We start from the raw sequence: 26,854 nt of genomic DNA on the forward strand, positions 1-26,854 counted from the left end.
CACTGGCGGGTAGGGACAGATTGGGAGTCTGGGACTGACATGTACAGACTGCAGTGTTTAAAATGGATAACCTACAAGGACCTAACTGTATTGCAGAGGGAACTGTGCTCAATATTCTGTAATAACCTAAATGGGAAAGGAATTTGAAAAAAAATTTAAAAATTAGAAAACATTTTTTAAATAATACTTTTTACAAAAAAAAAAAAAAGATCCACTGGCAATCGCAGAATTCTGCTGGTCTTACAGCAAAGTCCTGCCGTCACAAACATTCAGAAGGCGGACTTCACTGTTCTGAGCCTCTTACTATAAAGCCTTGTTTCGGTTACTTCCAAACATTTCCCAACTTTCCAAATGTCAGTTTGATGACACAGAATAGCTAGTTTGCCTCTTTTTCATTAAAAAATTGTTTTCAAGGTTAATTTTCCAAGTCTGGAGAAACTAGGGGGTGAAGGTGGAAGAGTGGACCAGCTGTTGAAAGCTATTTTGCATAATGAAGTCACGCAGGTACCGGTGCCTTTAAAACACAGGCACTAACAGCCGGTCTACCAGTCTCTCAGGTGTGACCTGAGGGACATGCTGGCAAGGGCTGCCGTGATGTGGTCTCTCAACAGTGTTAAGTGAGTAGGAATCTTAGGAATCAAAAAGAAGCGCTCACCACCTACCAGTTGGAAGTTCATCGTGAGCGGTGACATTTCGACCAAAAGCAGCATCCCCTTGATGACAATGAAGCAAGGAATTTAGGGATGTCGCACTTAGATGCGTCTCTAAGGACAGGGCCGTAGTTTATGCGTTTAGTTGCACCAAGTATGCTATTTAATATATGTTCGTTGTGTTAGAAAATTCTTCAAGACAAGAGCTCTTTCTGGTTCTGCTCTGCATACACAAGTGCTTCCATCCTGACAAATTCTGGCTGCTGACAGGGCACCTGGTCAATTTTTCTTAGTCACAGAGCTTCCCTTATAGAGTAACAAGTGTCAGTTCTGTTCTGTTTCACGAGACGATTACTTGTTTAGTTAAAGTAGACTGGAGACACTTAAAAGTTTTCTTGCTGTCCTCAACGTCAACAAACAAGCTTGGCTTATTGCTACATCTCCTTACCACTTCTCTAGAAGTCGTATAACATTCCTTAATCCCCCTGAATCCCTGTTCTCGAATTCATGCTTGTAATGGAAAGCTGTCCTTCAGCACGTGGTAGCCTTTCAAGATATCCAGGTCCTAAAGGCCTCACTCTGATAAATCTCGTCTGCAGTCACCTCAACTCAAAAATTGTATAGACTCATTTGGCTCGCAAGTGCTTACTCCTCAAACACTGGGAACTGCAGAGCAGGGACATTTGCAAGTTCAACTGTACAGACTATAAGCGGAAAAAGTATACAGTCGTCTCTTAGAAAAAACTCTTCGCTTTGAGTCATTGTTATCGTAGTGTAGCAACTTTACTGATTGCAAAGCATGCTAAATGCGGTAAATTCCCATAAGCGACCAGTGAGGAATGATTCAATCGTTAACAAATGAAATTATTTTAATTGAGCTATTACCTTATGCAAGGATTATATTGGTCATTTTTACAAACACGATCGTATTGACTTCTTATAGCAATCTTTCAAGATGTATAGCATTCTCTCAGTTTTAGTAATAAACCTAAGGATCAGAGGTTAAGTAACTGTTTCAAGATCATATTCTAGTAAGTGGCAGATTTACACTTGAAACCAGAACAGATACTAAAGTCTATGAATCAGGTTAAGAAAAAAAAAAAAAATCGGTAATTCAAATGCCAAATTCACAAATGAAAATGGAATAGGCCGAAGGGCGGAAAAAAACTGTCCCTTTTATTTAAAAAAGAAAAATACTCTGCTGTATTTCATTTTTTGGAACATCTCTCCTTCTCCACTGATCTGGCAGGTGTTATTTATGACAACAAACACGCACATCTGTAGGGGTGAGCTGACACCCACAAGGCAGGACAGCCTGAACCCTCTCCCTATATTTAGATCCTCCAGCTCCGGGCTTAACTGAATAATTTAATCAGGACCCTCTAGAAGGGAAACACATCCATATTCATCACAGGCATCAAAGGAAACATCTTTACAAGTTATATCCTTTTACAAACCAACATATGGTCTCACGCCATTCTCCCAATTGTTGAACTCCTCCTCTGGGAAGAGCATGGAATTTTCTTTCTTTTTATCACTTGAAAAAATCACTTCCCTCCTAATTCAGTAAAACTGGGTGGAGGCCACTTCCTCCACAGGTGAGAGAAATAAAACTTGTTGCTCTGTCATTGTCAGGAATTTTAAAGTGAACCATTTATTTTATGTGCTTTCCAAATGGAAACAAAAGGCAGGCGAAATCTAAAGCAATCAGGGCAGTCTCCAGGCTTTCAAATAAGACCCCCACCATGTTTCTGTCATTTTGAGATGCTTCTAAATGAGAGAGCAGGAGCCCTTCACTTGGAATGAAAGAAGATAGGTCTGAAGAGCAGCTTTCCACTTAGCAGCTGCTCTCTGAACAAAACACCTCTCTGAGCCTCAATTTGCTCTTCCATGAAATTTTGATTCCACCACCTACCCCCCGCTGGGCTGGCATCAGCCTTAAATAGGGATACGTAAAGTTGATTTGAAAATTATAACATGCTGAAAAATGTAACATATTTACAGAGCTGGCTCACAGTAAGCTAATTCTAATATTTTGTTTATACAAAAAAAACAAAGTTTGTGTCCTAGCTTTTGTCTGTCCAGTGAAGTTCTAACTTTGTACAAAAAAAGGAAAGAAAACGATAAAAAGAAAGGCTGATAACCACTACAGTCATTCGACTCATTCGACAAACACCCACAACATGCCAGTCACTATTCTAAGCACTGGGACACAGGGCTGAACAAGAGACAGAAACAGCTTTTTCTCCTTTTAAAAACGATCATGCCTTCATGAGACCTACATTCTTGTGGTCAGGGAAGGCCTCACTGAGAAGGTGATATTCCAACAGAAGCCTGAAAAGGTGAGGGACGGAGCCACGTGGATATCTAGGGAAGCACGTCGCAAGCAGAGGGGGAGCAACGGCAGAGGCCAAGAGGCAAGAATATGCCTGAAATGTTCCAGGGGCAGCAAGGAGTCCAATGTGACTGGGATGGAGAGAGCGAGGGGAGGGGAGATCGAAGCAGACAGACAGGAACGCCGCAAGGATTCTGTAGCTCTCCCTCTGAACTGAGACGAGAACCGCTGCGAGCTGGGAGCAGAGATGCCAACGTGATCTGACTTCTAGCTTAACAGGCTGACTATGGTATGGCTGGGCTGAGAACTGTCTGAAGGCACGGAAGGAGGAGGAGTGATAGCAGTGGGAAGGAGGAAAGAGACCAGCTACGAAGCTATGGCAATTGTTACAGCTCAAGATGGTAAAGGTTTAGGGGCTTCCCTGGTGGCGCAGTGGTTGAGAGTCCGCCTGCCAATGCAGGGGACGCGGGTTCGTGTCCCGGTCCGGGAAGATCCCACATGCCGCGGAGCGGCTGGGCCCGTGAGCCATGGCCGCTGAGCCTGCGCATCCAGAGCCTGTGCTCCACAACAGGAGAGGCCACAGCAGTGAGAGGCCCGCGTACCGCAAAAAAAAAAAAAAAAAAAGATGATAAAGGTTTGGATCAGCCCAGTAGAAGTGGTCAGATCCCAGCTACTGCATATTCTGAAGGTAAGCTATGAACAAATAACACTTTATTGCTTAAGTAAATGAGGAAAATAATTAACCATAAAGTTGGTGAAATCTGTTTAATTTTTAGAAGTGCAAAATCCCATATTATGGGCCTATGAGACTGAGTACCTGAGCTGGGGTCAAAGGTCACTGGAGAAGTAGACGGAGAATGATCATAGGAGCAGCAGGAAGGGAATAAAGACACTAAAATCCTGTAGGAATTAGGGTAGAGGGTGGGGAGTGAGGCAGTGAGTGAGTAACAAGGAGGGGAAGTGTGGTATAACCTGACAGGATGGTCAAAGGTGGGTGTTTTCATGGAGGATGGTGGGAGAATGGTCTGGAGGAGACAATTAGGAGGCCCCTACCTCCAGCAGGCCCGGTGGTATGAGGGTGATGAGAGAAAACAGCCGCAGAAACAGCTACAAGGGAAGCAGTATCCTCAGATGCATTTGATCTGTGTTCAAGATCATCCATGTTCCACATAACCCAGGTATCTAACAATAATGGAACGATTAAATAAATTATAGTACATCCGACAATGATGTAGCTGTCAAAAAAAAGGTGGGGGGGAGGACAGCCTTTCATGTCTAACATGGAAAGAAAACCATACTGTAATTGTTCAGTTAAAAAAAGCTAGAAAAAAAAAAAAAAAAGCTAGAGAACCATACACACAGTACAATCCCATTTTAAAAACACAAATAGAAACGAAACCTGCACATGTATAATATATGCACACCTTTAAAAGCCTGGAAGGAAATAAACAAATCTGAACAAGTGGTTGCCTTTAGGAGTGAGCTGGCAGGAGGGGAGTTCAGGAAAGCAGACCATTTTTATTTACAACCAATTACGGTTTTCAATTTTAAGACTCTAACAATAAAAACAAATAAAAACTGAAAGTAGGTAAGAGATTTATTCTACACGGCTCCAGGAGACAGTATTATGACCAACAGGTGACAAGATTATCGTTTGACGAAGGAGAAAATAATAGAAAGTGTCTCTGCCCAGAATGGAATTATCACTGAACCAGGATTTTCAGAGAAATGTATTCCAATGTATGGGGTTGGGACATATGACCTAATGCTGGGTGAATATGATATGGGTGGGAATGTACTTTTTTATTATACAATTCAGCCACATGATCAAAAAATTCAATTTCACAAAATGGCATATTATAACAAAAAATTCAGTTTCCTCTCCGTTCTAGTTCCTAGTCCCCTTTCCATTAACAATTCAAATCTCCTTCCAATTTTTCAGGGCATGAATTTCTTACCAAAGAAATGTTTTGTATTACTCAAATATCTCAAGAGCAATTTGGTCCTGTCCCTTTTCCAGTATGTAAATCTGTTATCTGGAAGAATAAAATGACTTCTCAAAATCAAAGTTTACATAACCACCAAAACAAACATTGAGATCAGCCAGATTTCACTCTCCTCCATGATCAATGACATCCTGTTCTCAATCTGCCAAAAACGAAGCTGGACTTACATTCGCTTGGCCACCTCAGAGGAGGAATTTGAACAGCAGCCCTCTTCCAGAACAGTGAGAGCTCCCTCCAACTGAGAGTGAAAAGCAGCAGATGCTCCGTCTTTCACTGGGTTAGGGAAACCACGCTGCGGATACAAGCAAGCATCACCTGGAGAATTAGGTGAGACCAGCACCACCGATCTAGGTCTCTTCTGCCTCAGATCACTTGTTCAGTCCAGTTTCTATCCATTAACCTCCCCTCAGTGAAGTTACTGACCAATCGAGATGGAAAAACCTAATAAACAGAGTGCCCTTAGAAGGCTTCAGAACACAAGTTCTCCTCCTTTGTACGTTCAACTACTAAGAGGCGTTAGTCTTCACCAATTCACTATTTAACTGAACAGTACTTTAAGTGCTTATCCCCAACACAAAGGTGCAGTAGGAAGAAAATGGGTATGAAACAGTTCCCAGCATCACCCTGCTCACCGTTATGGGGGGCGGGGGGTTGAAGAACCACATTATCAGGTTGATCGTGATAGAGTCACAGGACGTGTTCAGGCTGTTTATCTAAGGGACAGAGGCCAAAAACCTGTGCCATTTCTTTACCACAACTACATCTCCTGTGCATCTGGGGCTTTGTGCTGCCTACCCTGACGTGGAAATCCAAACGAGTCCAGCTGACTGTCAACCACTTGCATCAGTGGGGACGAACCACAGAATGGATAATCCAAAGCAGCCTTAATAAAACGTAACCATTGCTTTTCGAATATGTTATTATGCTTTTATCAAAGAACGCTTTTAATTCCTTACCACATGTTGCTTACACTAACCATAAAACTGTTATATACTCTGAGAATGTAGTAAATTCTAAAGAAATGCCTGCTCAAGATTCAAATACTGCTGTGGAAAATCTATACGTGGATGACAGAGACTTAACTGTAATGGTTTTATTATGTTATAAAAACTTAAAAACATATTTCGTCACATAAATCACTCTATCCTCCTCTGGAAATTCATTCTATTGGCAACAGTCTTTACAGAACGTCTGAAACACCCCAGTTTGAGGACTCCATAAACTCTCAGCTTCTTCACCACCCACTTCAAAGGGAGAGAGGGCTGTCACGCAGGTGGCTCTATGGGAGACATCACACAAGAGTGTATCCATGGTCTCTGTCACTTTCCAACACAGCTCAAGTATTCAGAGGGAATAAAAAATCATTCTCATATCGTCATCATCATCACCATCACCACCACAATGAAACACCAAACACTGTGCTGAGCACTTTATACCTATTCCCTCTCTTTAATCCTTATGGGAGTCCTGTGATGTAGAGACTATTTTAGAGATGATGAAACCGTGGTGCAGAAAGGTTAAGGGCTTGCCAAGGCAACCCCTCCACCACCCTGCTTCTCCTAAATAACCTCCTCCTTTGTCTCATGCATAAAGTAGAGGGACTGACAAGCAAGGATGTGCTTATGGTTTTACTTTAATCCCCCTGGTTCCTTCTCTCCCCAACTTATTTTTGTTTTCGTTGTTGCTTTCCTTCTTGGCATCTTGCCACTTTCCTAGAACATGAAAAAACCAAGAGTTTTATCAGGGCAGCGATGACAAAATTAAATTCATTTTCATCTAAACAGCCTAGAATAGGGATAAGTAGTTGTAAGCGATAACTGAACAAAGACACAAGGAAATTGGCACCATTACCTCACACCAACAGCCCACGTATGTGTTCAACTCTTAATACTCTTTTCTTATGATGAAGCTGTGGAATATTAAAATTAAACTCCTGTTAAGAAATTAATTTTCTTTACATTCCCACTGATTGTTCTTTTTTTAAAATCTAGTTTATTTTTACCAGTTACTGTGTAGTGGTTTAAAAAAAAAAAAAAGACGTATAGACTGTATTTTCTTATCCATTCCTAAAAGGGAGACACTTGCGCCGCCTCAAACTCCTCCTTTATAAATGATGCTGTAAGAAACAGCAGTTTAAAAAGTAAGATTTTAGTAGATAGCCTTTGTTAAGATGGGAAATTTTCCTTTTATTCTGGTTCTCTCAGAGATGGATTGATTGATTGCTTTACTGGGTTTATTTTTTTAATTTTTTTTTTCCCGTTTTACTGATCGTTCTTAGTATCCTTTACTGAAAACGTAAGCAAAACAGAACAAAAATTACTGGCTTATTTTTTTGCGTGTGAATTAATACTGTCCCATTCAAGCAAATGTACAGATGGAAAATAACTGAAGGACTCTTTCAAGTATATTTTATTATAGGTAAAATATTAAAATGTTCATTTTTAACGGCTCATACACAGCTGGCAGTCACAATCCTATCTACAGATAAGGGCAAAAAACAGTGCTCTTGACTCTAGAGGATGTGGGAGAGGGGATAACACAGCAAACAGCATACGGGTGTGGCAGAAACAGCCATCTGTGACACGACCACTTCAGTATCCTATCTGCCTTCCAGTCCCCTTCCTTATCCCCTATTCCAGGGTTTCTCAACCTCGGCATTACAGGACATTTGGCAGCAACCTTGCTGGCGGAAACAGCCCTGCCCTCCCCCCAGCTGTGACACCCAAACACTCCTCCAGACTCTGCCGGATAACCTCCGCCAACACTCTTCTCTCCTTTTCTCTTTGTGCTCTTGGTGCCCCAGGTCGCAACAGCTTTATTTATTAGCTCTACTTCTAGGACACAAGAAATTGCTGACTCCTTCAAGAAGGGAAAAGCGAAAGCTCTCAAACACACATATCCTTTCTTTCTATCTCTTCTCTCCTCAAATTAAAAAAGGGAGAGCAAAAGTTAACCCTCAGAACTACCTGGGTCGTCTGGAGCACCTAGAACAGGTATCACCCGGCACCAAGTGCTGCTGGATATCAAAGACATAGTTCATATTCACAACAGACCTACAGCATACCACACGTCCTACTTCCCGACATGATTTTAAACACATCAAAATGAAAAAATTCACTCATCACTACCATGTGTCAAGCCGACAGTTCTCAATGCTGTTGTACATTAGACTCACCTGTGGTGCTTCTTTAAAAGCTCCCCAACCGAAACCCTGGAATCAGAGCCCCCCCAGGGGCGGGCCCTGGCATTTCTGCGGTGGTTGTCATTCACAGGATTCTGATATGCAAAGTGAGAACCACTGTGCTAACATCAAGGTCGTAAAGATACTGTCCACATACCCTCAAGGAACTCAGTCTAAAGAATGAATAAGATAACTGTAATAAAAGCTATTAAAACAGAAGCTGCATTAGACAAGCACGTTTGCATTTTTCCTCAAAGTTACAATCTCAGTGCAAATCCTACATTTATGACCCCTTATCCCAACTTTATCAAGCTCTGTAAGAGACACTATGAACAGAAATATACGTAGAGATGCTCAAAAACTTGCTGAAAGAATCCACTAAGCTGGAGGTGGGCACAGTGCAGGAGCTCTACCAACTACATTAGATTTCTTTCCTAATCCCTTGATTCTGAAAGGCTATCCCAATTACTGAAGAAATACACTCAAAATAAGATGCTATAACATGAATAACGATGGCTTGTTATTTAGCTTTTCATATAATCATAGTCTCCTCTTACCAGTAAGACTGCTTCTGCACAGCAAAAACTGACTTAGATGTTTCTCTCTCCCTCCCCGAAACAAGAGCCCAGCACTGGATGCATGAAACATTTGCTGAATTGATTAATATTGGCTCAACAAAAAGCAGAACTGCTCAGTGAGGATGCACCGATTTTAATGGAGGCTTTCCTGGAATACAGATCAACATCTCAGCCTGCACAGTATGACAAGACAGAACTCTTCAGTGTTTCCATGCAAATAAATGCTATAAATACAGCTTGGATGCCAATCATTTCAAGGGTAATCAAATTAATTTTGCTCACAGTTTAACAGAAGGCCATTTGAAACCAATCAAACGTTCTCTCGTTCTCTCGAGCTTGAAGAAACTGAATAGAAGTCCTGAGCACACAAACATGAACACTGGGAAAATAAAGAGGTTGTTATTAATTATGCAGACTGCAAAGCCAGCAACGGACACAAAGCAAAACAGGAAGCCATAACAGATGGGATGGCAAGCTATGTACAGGCAGCTGTGCTGAGCTGTCACAGGGCTAAAGGTGTAATTCCTAAAGCAACACTCACTGTAGCATTACCACTCCCTTCCACACAAAGCTACCCATAAAATTAGGGACCCTTTTTGATAAAATTAAGACTCGTGTTGCCAGCATTCATCCTCCCTCCCCAACTTTGCTTAATGAGTTTGAAGGATGGCTCTGACCAATGCATACCAGTTCCGGCCCCCTACTCCCAGGCACCGTCCTCTGAAAGGACTTAATGAAAGAAGAGGCGGGGGTAACTGGCCTGTGGCTGAAATTCGTGGTAAGACTGTGGGTGAAATTCAAAAGCCTTTTTTTTTCCCCCAACTCTGAAATATTTGCAGATCACTTAAGAGAGAGGAGATGGTGGGTCAGAAGATGCTGCTGAATCCTCTTCTGTCGAGTGGCCAGGTAAAAACTCAAGGCTGAGGTAAGACTGAGTGTACTTCGGTTAGGTAAGGACCCTACCAATAACCACCTTACGGGCCGCACATGAGAAGCCTTTCTTATGCCCATGACCTTAACTATTACCCTTAAGAGACAATCTGGGAAATCAAATGCTAATGCCTAACTTCAAATTTTCTTCACTTTATAAGAGGTTTTACTATGTGGGAGAGCTTCTTATTTCAATACCTTATGAACCAGTCTAGCTCAATAAGAAAAACCATGTTCTAAGGCCATCACTGTGTCTCATATGAATAAGAAAACGCCACTACAAATCAAATCTAATACTGCAACTCAGGTGGGAGAGCAAGAGGCCCATTTCGATGTGCTCTATGGAGCACTGGTATCCTTAAAAGTTCACTGATAGGTTGGGAGTCCGCCTGCTGGTGCAGGGGACGCGGGTTCGTGCCCCGGTCCGGGAGGATCCCGCATGCCGCGGAGCGGCTGGGCCCGTGAGCCATGGCCGCTGAGCCTGCGCGTCCGGAGCCTGTGCTCCGCGGCGGGAGAGGCCACGGCAGTGAGAGGCCACGGCAGTGAGAGGCCAGCATACCGCAAAAAAAAAAAAAAGAAAAAGTTCACCCATCATGCCAGCTGGTTGAGAACCTGCATAGAACTGAGAGCCCCTAAAGCGCTGGGAACACCTCACATTCCAATGAGGAGACTCCTAGCCCAATGTCATGAGGGTAGTGGGGCAACATCAAGGAAATGGGATGGAGATGGCCTGTCTCTTATAACTCCAGCTTACATTCATTGTGTACCTCCTTGTGACCCCAGCTTCTCTTAGGAGGCAGGGAAATTTTGGCTTCCTTTCCTTCAGTGAGAAAAGCCCAGTTTCCCCAGACTGATCCTTCCTGGTCCACAAAGAATGATACAATAAAGTAAAAGAGAAGACATCGTCCCCATTCCAGTGAAGAGTCTCATCCAGGACACGGCAGAACAGTTCATGTCTATTAGTAGTTTGCATTTCATTCATTTGTGAATTGTTCCTGTCCTTTACCAATTTTTTTAGGAGCCCAGAATTTCATTTATTTTTTTTCAATTGAAGCATACTTGATTTACGTTTCAGGTGTATGTACACGTACACACACACACACACACACACACACACACACATTCTTTTTCAGAGTCTTTTCCATTATAGGTTATTCCAAGATATTAAGTACAGTTCCCTGTGCTACACAGTAGGTCCTTGTAGTTTATCTATTTTACATAGAGTAGTATGTATCTGTTAATCCCAAATTCATCCCTCCCCCGCTTTCCCCCTTGGTGACCATAAATTTGTTTTCTACGTCTGTGAGTCTTTTGTAAATAAGTTCACTGTATCATGTTTTTAGATTCCACCTATAAGTGATATCCTATGATACTTGTCTTTGTCTGCCTGACTTCACCTAGTATGATACTCTCCAGGTCCATGTACCAATTTTTCTGTAGGGGTGGAATTTCCTATTGATTTAAAAAGTTTTTTACAAGAAGAGTAACTTGCTGCAAATTTGAACGGTTGTATTTTTGTGTGTGGTCATTCAAGACTGTGTGTTTGGTCACATAAATGTTGTCAAATCTATAAATTTTTCCTTTATGGTTTCTGCTTTCTGAGCCATGTTTAAAAGAGCTCTACAGGGACTTCCCTGGTGGTCCAGTGGTTAAGACTCCACACTCCCAACGGAGGGGGCACGGGTTCCATCCCTGGTGGGGGAACTAAGATCCCGCATGCCGCACAGCGTGGCCAAAACAAAAACAAAAACAAAAGAGCTCTACAGGCAGCTATTAGTACTACCCCCGCCCCCATACCCCCATCTCTTGAAAATGACAATTCACTCAATCAATGATAATCGAGAATCCATCTCCCCCTTTCCTTCTGACACTATGACCAGAATCCATGCCGGAATCTTTCTTCACTGAGTGTGTATTCTCTAATGAAAAAAAATTTTTTTAACACTAATGAATAGTGTAAGAAAAATCCATAGATAAATTCACAATACTTACTTTTAAAAGCTCTGGGCAACTTTAAATAGCTTTTTAAAATCAATAAAGGGCATTCTTCTCTTAGTTCAATTACTACACTTTTCTTAAAAAACTTTAGCTGGCATTGTCAGGGAAACGCTCCATCTACAAATTCCCAAACTTGATATTCCACAATTTCATTATCAGGATTCCCATTGCTTAACCCTTCTCAGTTCATTTAATCCACTAGACTCCTTATAACCTGTAACCCCTTACCTAGGTTGGATTCGATATTGCTCTCATTAACATTCTAGACTCTACAATCACACTGACTCTTACAAATATTAAATAGCTGACATTTTCCAAATGCTAATTATGTGCCAGGTCCTAGGCTAAGTCCTTTATGTATCCTGTACTTCACTGACTGCAAGATGTACCCTCTCCTAACCAGGAAATTTACAGTCAGTGGTACGTTGTGCCTAAATGATGGTTTTTTCCTCAGTAGTACATGAAATAACACCTATGATTAGCAGCATCTTAGATGAAATATGGAAGGATAACTCATCTCAGCTTTCTATCCATCCTGAGGCTGATACCATTATCTCTATTTTTCAGATGAGGAAAGTGAGGTTCAAAAAGTTAATTGGTCAAAAAAAAAAAGTTAATGGTCACAACATTGTAAATCAACGATAGTTCAATTTTAAAAAATTAGAAAAAAAAAAGTTAATGGCAGCTTTCCCAAAGTTATAAAAAAGCAAGTCAGTGTTGGGGGCTGGGACTTAAACCCAGGCAACCTGACTCTAGAACCTCATTTCTTAGCCTGTTTTCTATCCGTCAGCCAGAATCATCTCTGCCAACATTCCTCTCCAATCTTACTTTCAGGCACCAAGTTACACTAAAAAGCAGCAATTACTAGTCTACTCTACAGCCGCGTCAAACCTCAGCCCAGGCTTCCTCCGACTGCTCAGCCTCTGAATTCGCCATAGACTTCCTGGCACGTCACCTACAGTGGTTCTTCCAAACCTTCTCCATTATTCTTAAACTTCCAGCACCATTTTCTGATTCTCCCGGCTCACCATCCCAATGAAGGGACGGACTTGCCTCCGACACTACTGGGAAAACCAGCGCAAGCTGACATGAGCTCTGTGCCATCCGCTTTCCTCTCTGAGGACCCCATTCTGCTTCCTTCTCAGACAATCTCCCTCCTTACCATGACTAATATTTTGTCACCTGCGCTCCAGATCACTAACTCCATCATCTCATCTCTGATTGCTTTCTGTCCATTAACTTCTTTCCCTCAACCTTCAAATAAGAAGTCGTCTCATCAATTTTGAAACATAAGTCACTCGAGGGCATAGAAGACTCTGTTTCTTATTTCTTAATATACTCAGTCTCTTCACCTCAGCTGCATTCACTTGATTACCCTGACCTTCTCTCCTTCACCCTGAACCATACAACATGTCCCCCTTTGAACCTTCCTCTGGAATCTCTCTTCCCTTGGCTTCCTGGTTTAACTTCTCCTCTGACCCCACACCTTTCTTTCAGTTCCTTCTTTTGTCTACTTCAAACATGCCTCTCCTTTCTACCACTTCCTAATTGTGGGCATCAATGGAAGATTCAACCCACCAGCTCTCTGTTTCTCTGTACATGATCCTCTCCAAATACCCATCCATTCCCGGACGTTCCACCATCATTCCCAACAGATCACTACTTGGCATCTATGTACAGCTCCGAGCCCTCCCCCAGGCTTTAGCTTAGTTATGTATCTCCAACTTGCCTGTAGAATACTTAGATACCCCACCTTAAATTCAACCTGTCAATTCTAATTTATCATTCACGCAATTTTTATTCCTTCCAGAACCAGTTCTTCTCTATTCTTAAGTAAAGGCTTTATTAATTTTCCAGCCACTCAGGTTGGAAACTTAAGGATAATCTGACACCCCTCTTTCCCATTACTCTATAGCCAAATAACCACCAGGTGTCTTTTCACTCACAAAACCCACCCCATCAGAGAGAGAGAACTCAAAGCGCTTTCTTATCAATCTCCTGGCATATGGACTCTACACTCTCCAACCCAAACTGCAAGTTCAAACACCTTCTGTGACTTCCCAGTGCTTCCTCATTCTGGCACGCTGAGGTCCTCAAACCCTCATCCTCAACTTAACCTTTCCAAACACCTCTCCCAGCTCACCACACGGGACCACATCAGGAATACCCTCTGTGGTCAGTCAGAGCTGCAGACTGGCCTCCAGATCTGTGCTGTCCAACGTGATAGCTCATTGTTAAACAGGTGGCTATTTAAACATAAATTAATGAAAATTTAAAATGCAGTCCTCAGTTGCACTAGCCACATTTTAAATGCACAACAGCCACTCGCGGCTTGTGGCTATAGTGCTGGACAGCACAGATACAGCGCATTTCCATCACTGCAGAGAGTTCTATCGGACAGCGCTGCTCCTGTTACCTTGAGTCTTCCACGCCACTACTCTGCCCAAATGTCTCTTCCTTCTCCCAGTGCAAACCCACACATCCTTCCACATCACAGTGGGCCTCATGTGAACTGTCTGTACAACTTACCCCTATATTACCCTGCAACAACTCTTGTGATGTTGCATTTAATTTTTCATTTTTGTGGGTCTCCTCACTAATTACTGAGCCACTCTGAACTAACAGATTCACTAAGTGAAGCATATGCTCATTACCACACTGCATCAAAATTATCACATAAGGAGATATTTAATACCCCTCTCCTCCATTAAAAAGACATGTTTTCCTTCAATCTAAACAAAAGATCTTGCATTTAGCTAACTAATGACTTAATTTAATGCCTAATTATAATACTTGAAAGATAATGAGTTCCCTTTTCTTCTTGTGGTATTCGAAACTGAAAGAAAAAAAACTATAAAGGTCTGAAATACTTCCACTTTGCATAAGCACACCGCAAAGAAACCACAAAAGATAGACACGGAGAGGAAAATGAATGAATAGTTTGAGTAACTATACCCTAACTATCTGGAATTGTAGGAAAAAATATAGTACAGCTGCCCTAAAATTAAGGGGAAACTACAAATAAAGCATTAAAAAATTACACGTATAAATATATTTTTGAATCAAAAGCTAGACCCCTCTATCCTCTTTCACAAACATGACATAGTGAATATTTATTTTCACCATGAGCTCAAAAGCATATAGATGCATAAGTAACTGCTGTGTATGTTGTATGTGTTCCTTGAAATCCAGGCTTGTCTCAAGAAAATTAGTTAAGAAATCAATCCACCAACCATAGACCTGGGTTCTATATAACGCTCCTATGTGAACACTAGGAACCAAGCAGAGAGATTTGGGAGAATTGCCAGGTATGGATTCCCTCAAACCTTAGAGAGTTTGATGCTTTATCTTCAAGAGGGAATGTTCTCTAAAGTTCTGATTTTAGCTTATTAAAAAATCACAGGAGGCTTCCCTGGTGGCACAGTGGTTAAGAATCCACCTGCCAATGCAGGGGACACGGGTTCGAGCCCTCGTCCAGGAAGATCCCACATGCCACGGAGCAACTAAGCCCATGCGCCACAACTACTGAGTCTGCATGCCACAATTACTGAAGCCCGCGCACCTAGAGCCCGTGCTCTGCAACGAGAAGCCACCGCAATGAGAAGACCGCGCACCACAACGAAGAGGAGCCCCCGCTCGCCACAGCTAGAGAAAGCCCGCGCGCAGCAACGAAGACCCAACACAGCCAAAAATAAAATAATAAATTAATTTTTTAAAAATCACAAAGATGTTAGATTAAACTGCACAAATACTGCAGTTCCCAGTATCAGCCTAAAAGCCCGATGCAGTCATTGGAGTTGAACTGTTTTTGAAAGATTGGCTTTTCCCATCTGAAAGACAGCTTTCCTTATGCAAATGAATGTTCTACAGGGCCCACTCATTTCTGCAAATCAGCCAGCAATAGCTGTAAATGTTACTTTTTTGCCTAGGACTAGTAGTACCTCTCTAAAACTGACATTATTTTAATAATGAACACCAGAGTGAAGATTTTGACTTAGATTTTAAGTAAGTACATTCATGCAACTTTGTTTTTTTTTTTTTTTTAAAGGCAGTAACTCCAGAAGTATTAAAAATACTTCAGGTATTTTTGCAGCAAATCAGATGACAGGTCACCAGATTAGCCTAAATAGTTGCAATACGACGTAATAGCAGAAAAGGGGGATAAAGAGTCAAGAGATTTCAATTCGAGGCAAAATGGAGATGCCTCTATTTGTTACCAAAGCACTTCCTGCTAATCTTGGTACCAAAAATTAAGACCAGAGCCTCCAGGCTGGTGAACACATCAAGGTGCTATGCGGGTGGGGTGCCTGGAGAGGGCATGGAGCTCATGGCGCCCTTCCCCCATACCTTGCCCTGTGCATCTCTTCCATCTGGCTGTTCCTGAGTTATATCCTTTCATAATAAACCGGTAATAGTAAGTTTTTAAAAAAGAAAAGAAAAACCACATACAGAAGTACAGTTACACAAAACACTTCATCAGCCTCAATGTCATTTTATAACTTTATATTTCATTTCTAAATTTTTATATTTAAATTATCCCTTTTCTCCTTAGACCTTTCCAATTCTCTCCCTAGTACCTCCTAACTCCTTCCCTAAATACCCCAATCTCTGACTTTTGGTTAGGAATATGATTTGTTTTTGAGAGCCAAACGAGGAGATTTGTACAGCAGACTTGCCCGATTTAATTTGAACTTCGTAGAATCTCGGATCTACCATTTTCTAGTAAGGTCCCATTGACTAAATCAGGCATAAGGCGTTTCTTTTCCATCTCTAAAATTAAAAAAAAAAAATCAATTTTAATCTGTAAAAAACATCTGAGGTTGTCAGACTTGATTCATACTCAGCTCAAATAATGTTGGGTACAAAAAGTTAACATCATGCCAAAAAATTCTCCTTTCCTCCCCTCCCCAATTAACACTGGATATGCTCAGACCAAAGGCCCAGGAGCACAGCGAGTGAGGAAGGAAAAAACAAACAAATGGGAACTTGACCATGACAGTGATCCAGGTGCAGGCTTTCCCTCCTCCAATCACTGGATGGGTGACTTCAGGCAAGTCCGCTATCTTCCCTGGGCCTCGGATTGCTCAACTTGATAGGAACATCAAAGTAGCTTTTAACACTCAATATCTCTATTCTTTGTAAAGGAAATTACAAATCAGTGTTTATGAACACACTTGGCAAGGCAGTCCCATGGATGTCCTTCACCTGAAATTTGGGTACTTCTGTGCACACACAAGCTTCAGGGCATATAAGCATTTTTGGATTGGAGGATGGGAGCGTGGTAGGGGATCCAGGGTTTCATCAAATTCTTAAATAGCCCTGACGAAAAAAAATAAAAATAAAAATGACTGAACTGTAAGACTATACAAAAATAGACATAAATGTAAAAAAAGAAATTCCAAAGAATTTGCAATGAACTATTTGCATCTCAAGGTGCAGTGTTTACCAGCTAAAGAAGACTAATTTTAATGAGATAAACTGAACTACTAGAACTTTCTTTTTTAGTACCATCAGCTTGTGATAATACAAGAAAAAAGCAAGGGGAAAGTGACAGGAATTATCCAGAAAAGCAGAGATAAAACCAATTTGGCTTTGAAATGCATTACTTTTATGTCAGATTTAGTCTTCCAATTATGTTCTGCTTAGAGAGGTGTTAACATTATGTTTCCTTTCTTAAGCACTTAAAGGAAGACAACAGAAGATGGCCCAGAAAAGCACAATAGAAGGCAAAGTTGTCTAAAAGACTAAAAAATAAAAGCAAAGTCATGTCTATACCAGAATAATAAAGCCCAGCAGAACAATGATTATTCAGGTATTCTAGATATATATATATATATATATATATATATAAAAGTGAGGGGACTTCCCTGGTGGTGCAGTGGTTAAGAATCCGCCTGCCAATGCAGGGAACACGGGTTCGAGCCCAGGTCTGACAAGATCCCACATGCCGCAGAGCAACTAAGCCTCTGCACCACAACTACTGAGCCTGCACTCTAGAGCCCGTGAGCCACAACTACTGAGCCCACGCACCGCAACTCCTGAAGCCCGTGCGCCTAGAGCCCGTGCTCCGCAACAAGAGAAGCCACCGCAATGAGAAGCCCGCGCACTGCAATGAAGAGTAGCCCCTGCTCGCCGCAACTAGAGAAAGCCCGCGTGCAGCAACGAAGACCCAACACAGACAAAAATTAATTAATTAATTTTTTAGAAAAGTGAGGCTCTAGAGTGAGCTTGCCTTGTTCACTTCATGGCTAAGAATATAATCACTAGTAACGTAGCCTGAGGCAAGACAATGAATCACTCAGAACTCAGTTTCCTTACCTGTAAAAAGGTGACAACGACAGTACTTAGGGAAGTTTTGATGCTTAAATGAGATATGAGTATTAAAGACAAGGACACAGAAAAAAAATCAGCTACAACTATTTCTCCTACCCAAAGCTCTAAATCAAATTAGAAGCCATGACACCAATGATAAATATGATTGACAGAAAAGTCAACCTTGTTTTATGCAGTAGCTTCAACTGTCACTTCCAAACTCTTTTAACAAGAGCAGCTAGAAAGCAGCAAAATTAAGTGACATATTCTTTCTCCCTTCGACCTCACAAACTCATCCACAGAGGTACCAAGTAGAGAAGCAGCTGAAAGGTGAGTAGAAAGTGTGGATGAGCAGAGGCGAAAGGTCTAGAGCAGCACTGCCCAATAGAACCTTCTGTGATGACGGGAATGTTCTATGTATACATTCTCCAAGGTGGTAGCCACTAGCCACATTAGCTACTGAGCACGTGAACTGTGGCTAGTGCTACTGAGATGAATTTTTATTTTAATTTAATTTTAATTAATTTCAACTTAAATACCCACACGTGATTATGGCTACCTAATTGGACGGCACAGCCCTAGATGACCCATAAATTGAATAAGGATTGCCAGAAATTTAAGCAAAAACTAAGAATCTTCTTTTCCTGAATTGTTTATATGTTCAATTCAAATATCTCTGTTTCCAGTGGAGACCTGGTAACTATGCTTAAAGAAATAACGTATCAGCGTTTGCATCAATACAGTGCAACTCAGTGTTAATAAAAGGATCAGAGATGTGAAATATGTGGTCCTCTGATATTTTATAAGGTCCCTAAGGCCAAGTTAAATTCAAGCTCACATGAAGCATGATTCAGTGCATGGATCAGAGCTGCTTTGAGGGTCCTTATCGGCACCCTCAAAGCATCTGTTTCTCCACCACCAAATGGAAAGCTACTTAGACAATGCAGACTGAACATGCCTTAATTTAGCTTCAATTTTTTCAGAAATTCAGAGTTCTGTAAGCCTTTCCCCTTTTCAGAAACACTAGCATTCCTTGCCAGTTTGGCCTTTCCACTATAAACAAAATCCATGTACCACCCATATCTGAAGGATAACGCCAGACTCCTGCTTAGCTGCCCCTGTAATATGGTTTAATTATGATGACTGAACTAATAGGCTGACATCATAGACTTTTACAGGCTGACCCCATGTCATCCTGATGTATCATTTTGCACCAGTTCAGTGCTGTAAATCAATTTAAGATCTCAAGCAGGTTGAAAAGGCTGGTAATGATGCTTTCTCTGCCGTCTCTGGAGACTCTACATTATACACAACTTACATTATTTATAAAGCCTCAATGATGCTTCCATTAGCCTTGTAAGACTACACAAATGAGATCTTTTATACACACACAACTTGGCCTTGATTATGTAGGCGACTGCAGCTTAAATATACTCATCTCATTACACTCAAGTTTATTCTTTTTCCACTCTAACCAAGTTACTAAACCCAGACTTACTAGAAATCAAAATTACAAACTGCAATTTAGTTTTCAACTAATAAATATATTTGGAAAAATGAGACTTACTTCCTCTTAATGCTTTAATGAACTTAGTAGAAAAAAAATTAAATTCCAAGAGGTGTAAGAAGTTCATATTTTAAATTGCTTAAAAACTGTCATTTCTCTAAAATGCAAAGGTCATCAGCTCTTCAAGGGTATAAAACCAAAGGATACTGCAAAAAGGAAAAATGTATTTGGTTACATACCTATGCTTGGAGGGGTCAAAACTAAATCAAGGACAAATCCCTACCCTCAGAAGAAACCTGATCCTGCCTGGATCCTCCAGAGGCTCTGACATCGCCCACCTCTAGAAAATCATCTCCCACGACCCTGGTTACAGTTTCCTAAGAACTGCAATATTACACAAATGTACACCACCTGCACAGAAATATCAAATAACTGCAAATGGGAAAGAGGGAGAGAGAGGGGAGGACAAACATTTAAATCAGTTACAGCATATTTAGGCCTGGCACCTCCATCAGAATTAACACTGATGCAAAATATTTATACTAATTGAAAATCCCGGGGCAGTGCACATTGATTCTGCCCTGATTCTTTTTAAATCGTGGTTCCAATACAGCTCAGCTACCTCCAACAAAGCGTCAAGAGGTAATGAGAAACAAGATGAAAAATCAACATGGGCAGAGAACAGTTTTCTCATTGTGCTACTGAATGCAGGCATGTTATCCACGGCAGGTAATGAAAGCGAGAAACGTTCTGAAATAAAGGCATTTTGCGATTGAGCTGCTTGCTAGGAGTTTCAGTAAGAGGAAGCACATACAGAGATCAGGCAACTTCTGTATCATTCCACCTACTCTGAAATTTCAGCAAGAGAACCTCAGGGGGAAAGCAAGAGGCCGGCTGTCACAGCACTCACAACAACGATGTTTTCTCGGGAGAGGGTTCGGAGACGCGCCTCGATTTTCAGAAGGGAAGCGCCCGGCCGGGGACCTTGCAAGTGCACTGAAACATCGTCCGCGCCGCAAAATAAACAAAAGCCGCAGCTACTGTAGTTGTAAGATCCGGCAGGCATTTGTTCCCCCTCCCTTCCCAAAGTACATCAGGCAAACGCTCTCCCTGGAAGCCTTCATATTTATTAAGCAACTAGAAAAACAAGCCCACGTCTGTCTCTCTCACACCCAACACCCCCCCCTTCCTGCAGAAACAACCCCGAGAAACACTAACAAAGACCGGGCGCAGAGTAAATGAACAGTTGCTGCACAGCGAACTCACAAATACACACGCAGTAAGGCAATCGAATCCGGGAAAGGGAAAGGAATGAGACGACACTCGGAGACTCCGGGGAGTGTAGGCGGAAGAGAAAAAAAAAAAAATACGCGCGCCGCCGCCGCCAAACCTTTGAATAAATGAGAGGGAATTTCAGTACGGACTTTCCTTGACCTCGACCCCCAAGACGCTGGTAGGGGGCACAGGAAGGAGCCCGCCCCGGACGCAGAAGGACCCAGGGCACCGGGTGTCCCCTTTACAACAGCCCCGCTCCACAGAGAGGGCAGCGCCGGCGACCGCCCTCCGACTCCCGCAGGGGTCGCCCCGGCAGGCGCGGGACACAATGGGCCCGCGGGCCGCGCCGACGGCCCAGGCTCGGCTGCAGGAAGGGAAAGGGAAACGGGCGGCGGGCGGAGGGGGAGGGTGGCCGCGGAGGGCCGGCCGCAGGCAGGGCCGGGGACCGAGGAACGCGGCTTCCCCACCGCAGACCCAACAAAGACGCGGGGGGCACACGGGCCCGAGCCTTGCCCGGCTGGCCAGGCGCGAGGAGAGGAGGTGGTGGCAGGCTTGCTCCTCCGAGCGGCCGGTAGGCGCCATCATGGGGGGGGGGGGAATCCCCGGTCCGCCCCACGCGGGGAAGAGCCCCTCCCCGCCGCAGCCCGCGCCGCCAGCCCCGCGCGCGATCGTGGCCACCCGGCCGGCCCGCGCCCGCCCCAGCCGGCAGCGGCGGCGGCGCTGGGAAGCCCGGAGCGCCGAGGGGAGGGCGAGGACGCGACGGAGGGGAAAGTTGGGTTCGGGTCTGTTTCGTTTTACCGGGTTGGCTGCGCGCCTGTCCACGCGGGCGCACGAGTTGGCCGGGCGAGCGGGGTCCCCCGCGGCCCCGGTCCGGCCGGCCGGGCGCTGCGCTCGCAGGGTCCCTCCCCGCGCGTCGGCCCGGGCTCAGCGGCTCGGCCTCTCCTTCCTCCTCCCGCCCGCCCGCTCGCTCGCACGCCCGCTCGCTCGCTCGCTCGCTCCCGGAGCCTGGATTGATCTGGTCGCGCTGGCGTCAGGGAGTCGGAGCCGCCCAGCCTCCACTCCTCAGCTGCCAATACCCGGCGCACTCGCCCGCCCGCCTGCTCTCTAGCTCGCTCACACGCGCACTTGCGCGCGCCGCCGCTCCCGCCGCGGCTGCGCTACCAGGGATCCTCTCTAAATTCCCGGCCCCGCCGGCGCGAGCGCTGGGCCCGCGCCGCCTCCCGCGCCGCCTCCCGCGCCTCCAGCCCCACGCCCCGCTGGTTCCAAGGAGAAAACACCACAGCCCCTGCCTCCTTTAATCCCGGGGGAGCGGTCTCCGTACCTTGCCTGCCGGTGAAGTTCCGCGTTCAATGTATTTTTTTGAAATGTTCCTAGAACAAGTCCACCGGGCCCACCCAACCGCTCTATAAACGTGGAGTGCGTTTTGACAATTACCTTTCGAGCCTCGCCTTTTTATGTCTAGTTTCATTGCCCCTCGCTTACTCCTCAATGATTTGCAAGCCCCAGAAGTTGCACGTACCCAAAAAGGATAACCTAGTAACTATTGCATGTGCTTGTAACAAACCCTGAATCAATATGTGTGTTTTATGCCAATCCGGGATCTAATGATTCCAGTTGGTTACCTCGCTGCTCCAAATAATGACAGATGCCACAATAGAACTTTAAATTTTTTTGATCCAGTTTCTACAATCTTTTAGATGACACCAACTTCCCAAAATAAAACTGAACTAGCTCCCAGATACCTGATCTGCGTAGACATTGAAAATATTTTTTTATAAGATTTCATTTTTCTCTTGGCCAGCTCTCTGGAAGCTGGCATGAAATCTTGGATAATTACCATAATGTTGAGTTATGTTTAGAGGCGAATAATTATTCTGAGGAATACATTTCACATGTACCAAAAGAACCATTACCAGCAATATTTTTTAAAAATTCCAATTAATGGTACTCTCCAATTTTTCACGTAATTTTACACGTGCACATTCCATTTAAAATTCTTATTTATTAACTATTTTTTAATTTCTGCATTCCATGTTTAATTATTCTAAGGAAATGCAACAAGTCCCCCAAAACACATAAAATACTATTTATATATAGGTCAGAATATTTCTGCTAATTTCTTCATTAAATATTTGAGCACTTACAGGTCAATTCTTGGGCCTCATCTTATTTTCCCAAAAAATCAACTTCTGATATAGTTATTCATTCTCTGCTCCTCAAAACAGCAGTTGGAGTGAGCCTTGTTAAATGCCACTCCCATCAGATCACTCCTCTGCTCAAACCCTCCTTTGATAAATAGAATGTGCTATATCCATACACTGGAACATGATTCAGTCATAAAAAGGAATGAAGTACTGACACATGCTACATGGATGAAATTTGAAAACACTATGCTAAGTGAAAGAAGCCAGACACCAAAGACCACAAGTTGTAAGCTTCCATTTATACAAAATATCCATAATAGGCAAACCTATAGAGACAGAAAGGAGAATGGTGGTTGCCTTTGTTTGGGGGAATTGGAAAGGCTGGGGTGGGGGTGGGGTGATAGCTAAAGGTTATGGGGTTTCTTTTGGGGGTGACAAAAATGTTCTAAAATTAGTTTGTGGTGATGGTTGCCCAGCTCTGTGGATATACTAAAGCCCACCGAATTGTACACTTTGTGGTCAAATTGTCCGACGTGTGAATTTTATTTCAATAAAGCAGTTTAAAACAAAAAAAGACATGACAACTAATCCTTGTTTGGATTCTGGATGGGGGGGGAAGCTATAAAAAGACGTAGAACTGTTCATTTTTTAAAATCTATAGATGACCTTTCCCAGTGCAGCCTAGTAGCCCCAAATGATAATTACTAATACTACACATGCTGTGAAATTTGATCTTGCCACTCATGCCAGTTATTTCTTTCAATGGTAATAGAAAATTGGACTGTTTTCAAAAGGACATTATTGGGACAGTTGTGAAAACTTGAATGTGGGTTGCATATTAATATCACTGTATCCAAAAAAATCCTCCCTTGGTTCCCCATTTCACTCAAAATAGAAGTTCTCACAATGTGTACAAGACCCTACATGAACTTCCCTTCCCGTCTTTCTTTACCACTCTGATCTGGTCTACTCTCTCGCTTGCTCTTTCCTCAAGTCTCTGTGGCCTCCTCACAAGTCCTGGGACCACTGGGGCACCCTCCCACCTCAGGACCTGTGCACCGGCTGTTTCCTCCCTGGATCTGTGCATCGCTGTACCCTCAGTGCCTGGAGCAGAGTCCGGCACCTGTTGAATAAAGGAATGAGTGAATGAATCACTCTAGCACTGTTCAGGTCACAAGGGATATGGTGCAAACAGATACAAATCTCTCAGGGGGGACAAATAATGAATAAATACACAAATATGCCAGGTGGCTGTAGATGGGCTGGAAGCCAAAGGGTAACAGAGATGGGGAATGGGGGCGGTTGCTGTGTCCATGCGGGTAGGGAAAACCTTATTGACAAGAGGTCCTAGAGGAAGAGGGAGCATATCACATGATTTGCAGGGAGGGCTGCCAAGTGCAAAGACCCTGAGGCTGAGTCTTCTTCCCCTTTTCACAGAAGAGCCGGGGGCCAGAGCCCTGAAGCAGGGAGAAGCTAGCACAGAAGGGAAGGCAGTGTGTGGGCCCAGATGCACGAGGGCTGGTGGCTGAGGAGCTGGGAACACAGGGACCTTCTCTTCTCTCTGCTTCTCTTTTCTTGGTGAAATAGCCATGGACCCTACTTCCGGAGAAATGGTGAGGGTGGAAGAGATGCTGGAGGTTGGAAAAGAGAGGAGCACATATGAAACGGTTATCTTTTGGGAGAGTTTGAGAGCAAATGAACCATGGAAATGTGGTAGGATTGCCAGGCAGCACTATTAAGTGCCCATTTGAGGTTAGTGGTCATGAATTTAAAGCAAGGCCAGTCAGCATGGCTGTGGCTTTTCCTCCAGCCTCGGTAGGCCTAAAGGGGCAGAGCTGGGGTTTTGCAGGTGGGTGTGATGGAGGAAAAGAGGGTCAGAGAGCAGAGGGTGTAGGCAGGGGAGTGACTCTGGGGAACTGTGATAAGCAGAGAGGTGAGGACACGGGAGAGTGTGATGCTGATGGAAAGATGAGAAGATCAAAGGATTGAAGGTGGGAGGAGGGGAATCCAAGAATTGCTGGAGCAGGGAACCACTCCCAAAAGCTGGGGAACAGTCTGAGAATGGGATGCTGGAGATTAAAATCATGGAGCTGGGACAGTGTGGGATAATGCCAAGATCTAGCAGTGTGATCAGAGAAGGTGGATGGGCTGAGCTAGGGAGGAGGACAGGATCCTCAGAGAAAAGGAGGTATCAAGGGACCAAAAGCAAATTAATTATGCTATTTAAGCAGTTTGTCTCCCCCTGCCCAAAATCAATTACTAATCATTTACAATAAGGTGAGCCCTTAAAATTGGCTGCAAATTTTATATATGCAAACTGTGAACCCAAAAACTTATTTTAAGAGATGGTTCTACTCAGAAAAATAAATGCAACGTAGAGTTTGTGTATCAGCTCCTTAAATGAATTTAAGTGAATTAGTTTCCCTGGAACAAGCCTGCCAAGGATCACTGGTGTGGTATTCTTCACATTAAAAAGGGGTAGTCCTTTTATTTTGTATCTAGGTGAGAGGATGGATGTTCACTAAACTTATCATGGTCATCATTTCATGATGTATGTAGGTCAAGTCATTATGCTGTACATCTGAAACTTATACAGTGTTGGATGTCACTTACATCTCATTAAAACTAGAAAGAAAAAAAAGGCAGGAGGCAAAAAAAAAGGGGTTGTTCCTGTGATAACTGTGGTGGGGGAATTATATATTTTTGATGTTGAAATCCCTTTATTCTCTCATCACACCCTTTCCTCCAGAGAACTTTGAACTGTTTGTAATTATAGATGTATTTAGGCATGTTGTTGACTATTCGTGGGAAGACCCTATCAGCCTTCTAAGTTGTGTGTAGGTGGGAGCTCTATCTAGTTTGTTTCCCACTACATCCCCAAAGTTTGCACAGACCTATCACAGTAGACACTCAAATATTTGCTGAAGGAATAAATCTCTAATAGAATGGCTGTGAAAATTCCAATTGGTGTGTTTCTTAAAGTAGACAATACTTCACAGTAATGGTTCTTTCCCATTATTATCCTCACTCTCAAGTCTAAATTTCAGATCTAATTATAATTCTAAGAATTTGCAAAAAGTTGTTAGCCTTTTTTCTAAGAGTTTCAAAACAGTCTGTATACTATGTAAAAAGTTCTATGTGAACATTTGATGGTAAATGTCATGGTGGCAGTAGAATTTTAGATGAATTTCAACAGTTTCTGAAGTCTGTGGGGCATTCTATAATCCTTGCTTAGAATTATTCTCTGAGATCACATTTCCAGTCAGGGTCAGGTAGTATTTGCAGCATGTAGACACAAGCCTTTGAGGACTGTTCCCTCCTCCATTTTCCTGCCACACAGAACTTCAATGTTGTTATTCCCCAAAACTCACAGTGAATATTCAAGCTACTGAACTCCTAAACTGTAATAAATCGACAGCATTCTTTTTGCTTATCTGACGTCTATTAATTCAACCATTATTAACAAGGCTGATCCCCAATTTTGTGAGCTTACTACCTACCATTCAAACTGTTTCCAAATTCACCTAACAAATGTTCAGACCCCCAGTTTCTGCCAGGAACGAATGGCTCTGCACTAAACTGCTGAACTGTCACATCTACTCCTTGCCAATTAAATCATATGGGAGAATTTCCACAGGTTCATCCCTTCCGTGAGATATTCACTTCTCTCTTGAAACCCTCTCATGTCCTTCCTTTCCCACGCTCCTAGTTACTTTGATCTCATGCCTAGACCTCTAGGGTGGTCCCGCAACCCTCCTCCATGCCTCAGGTAACCCTTATATCATTCTCGTTGCTGAAATAATCTCCCGAGGGGAGTGGTTTGAGCATGTCATTCCCCTGCTCAGAAAAGTTCAATGGCTTAGCAGTGCCTCCCAATAAACTTCTAACTTCAAGGCCTGGTACCCAAGGTTCTCAAAGTATGACCCTGACTCACATTT

At 43.1% G+C, this 26,854-nt stretch overlaps 1 protein-coding gene across 6 annotated transcripts in view; it reads right to left on the reverse strand.

Moving 5' to 3' along the window:
* SMAD1 (SMAD family member 1) overlaps window positions 1-21,798 on the reverse strand; it is a 77,680-nt gene extending 55,882 nt beyond the window's left edge. For 2 of the 6 annotated variants that reach the window (XM_022599611.3, XM_089912406.1), the window contains exon 1: window positions 21,571-21,798. The gene's annotated coding sequence lies outside the window, so the exon portion shown is untranslated. The other 4 variants (XM_022599612.3, XM_089912405.1, XM_022599616.3 and 1 more) reach the window with 4 other exon arrangements.
* Window positions 21,799-26,854: the final 5,056 nt, after the last annotated feature.

This window comes from Delphinapterus leucas, chromosome 5 (genome assembly GCF_059928025.1).
Source record: "Delphinapterus leucas isolate spDelLeu-1000000601 "Yukka" chromosome 5, BTC_Dleu_Yukka2, whole genome shotgun sequence".
Taxonomy (NCBI): domain Eukaryota; kingdom Metazoa; phylum Chordata; class Mammalia; order Artiodactyla; family Monodontidae; genus Delphinapterus; species Delphinapterus leucas.